Source organism: Penaeus japonicus, unplaced genomic scaffold (assembly GCF_977035675.1).
Source record: "Penaeus japonicus unplaced genomic scaffold, GWHDUDI00000001_assembly GWHDUDI00000039, whole genome shotgun sequence".
Lineage (NCBI taxonomy): Eukaryota > Metazoa > Arthropoda > Malacostraca > Decapoda > Penaeidae > Penaeus > Penaeus japonicus.
In genome coordinates, this window is record NW_028234441.1 from 11137493 (window position 1) to 11139992 (window position 2500).

The following is a 2500-nucleotide window of genomic DNA, read 5'->3' on the forward strand; positions in this document are numbered from 1 at the left end:
CGCAATATATGTAACTGTATTACGTAATATAACTTACCCATAAACTCTAGTAATTTTATCACGTTCTACGAATGTGTTAGTTGATACATGCGATTATATTCAGTTCGTATTCTTTTTCTTTTTACAGATTTATCATGTGGAAAGACAAGTAAGATAGCAGGTATCAAGATTGTTTTGTTGATAATGTATTAAATTTAAATTTTCTAAGATATGTTCAATGCATCTTTGACTATATTTCATTGCACCTGGCAATAATATCACCATAATTCTCACCATAAAGAAATGAATGTCACTTTTTAAATATTCAGCACTGCAATCGAGTTATATTAGAAAATGTATATGACCCTTACTTATTAAAAATACAGTGTAAGTATATAGGTATAGTACATATAGGTAATAATGTCGATCTGCCGTACAACAAATTAAGTCTAAGAATGGTTGATGTATTACTTGAAATTTAATGCTCTATTTGGGCGACTTTTTCTATGTTCGTCCATTACTTTCTGTACGGTTTGCCAGAGAGAGAGAGAGAGAGAGAGAGAGAGAGAGAGAGAGAGAGAGAGAGAGAGAGAGAGAGAGAGAGAGAGAGAGAGAGAGAGAGAGAGAGAGAGAGAGAGAGAGAGAGAGAGAGAGAGAGAGAGAGAGAGAGAGAGAGAGAGAGAGAGGAAGGAGAAGAGAGAGAGCATTTATCTTCATTGGACATTAGAATATCAGAAAATCAAGCTCACAGACACCTTAGAGTCATATTGCAGGACGTCCTCTGAGAGCAGCAGATTAGGAAATACATCTCACAAAATGATTCATGTTTTTCTGATAAGACATGCTCTGTCAACAATCACGTGCTTTATCTGTGCGAAGTGAATCATTTCCCTTATTTTTTGTTTCCTGTTTACGTTTTCGTCTCATAAAATAAACAGGCTTAACGGCAGAAACGATAACAAGAACAAAGCCAAGGCATAAAACAAAGTGTTTATATATCCTCAACCATGTTTCTTTCTGCGTAATTACACGTGGCTGCTTCGTAATACTACATCTGTTATCTAATGCGAAGGCGTGTAATTACGCCTTATTTAGCTTCTCTGTTAACGTTATGAATTTGTTGCCATTAGCGAAGATGCCATCTGTCAGCTACGCATGGTTAAATTTCCAGTCTGCTTTTGCCATACTTTCCAGGCTGGCTGTGCTGGACTTGGGTGTTAATCTACCATCACTGACTTTACCTCTGTCAGTGAAAGGGAAGAATATGATTAGTTTAGGAGATAGCAAGAGAATGATAACTGCGATAAAGAAGATTTCACCGAAGTTAGGCGCAAAGAGTAGCAACATGTGAGAAATTGAAATGGTTGCACAGGAGATAGCTTGTTTCTCACAACCTTTATTAATTTTGTAAGGAAAGATGCAGTGTATGTATATCAACATACTCGTGGAAGGAAAAAATGGTATTTTTTTTGTCAAGATTAACGCCGATTTCATCCGTCAGGCAAGGTATCAAGAGTATCCTGTTACTCGATACTCTAAAGACCCGCGCATGTACTTAGTGCACAAGGCTGGAAGAGAATGCAAGTTAAAGAAACCATAATCAGAATGTGAATTAGGGATCAACCTCTCCCAGAATCATAAATTTTTCATGTGTAATTAAGCCTGAATTATCCGGAACGGCAACCCAGTCCTCTTAAATCAAAGATAGAACCAAGGAAACCATAAAAAGGAAAAGGAAGAAATATATTATTGCATCACATCACATCACGAGAGCCACCACGGCGCACAACGGACAAATTGGGCACTTCTAGAGCGAGAGCCTCTATTTACTTTTTTTGGTTTTTTTTTCTAAGCCAAAGGGAACATGCATTCAGTAATAAGTCTAAATATATATCCTTGATACATTTTTTTTTTCGTTTCATGCAATCTTTTTAAAAGCTGAGAGATTGGATTTTATGATAATAAAATACCTTGTGTCCTGATTACTTATTTTTCATAAGAAATAATATTCTTTATTGATAAAGACAGCGCACCTTCCTTTGATATACTTAGTTTTCTCTTACAAATTCTTTACAATAATATATCATGATCTAACAATATCTAGATAAGCAAATGTGTCACCCGATGAACATTTCAGAAATCACATTCATTTAAAAAAACATTCAACACAAGTGCTTTTCTTCTCAAGAAGGTAAGTGGCTCCATTCTTTATTATTTTGAGGTATGTTACTGTTAAAATATTATCAATATTCACAAAAGAAAAAATAGATTTATACGTCCCGATTTTGAGAGCAGTTGATGCAGGGAGTAAAGTTTATCACCCCCGCCCACCAGAATTAATAATGTTGGCAGAAACAATAATCGCACCTTTCTCGCTTTACCTGAACTTTACCGTTAGGAAAATGTTAAAGTTGGAGGCAAAAGATGATGTCTTTAGATGTTTCTTGCATGGAACTACCTAGAATTTAAATTAGTTTTTTTTCGTGACTTCAGACACGGTGCTAGATTGACACCCTTTGCA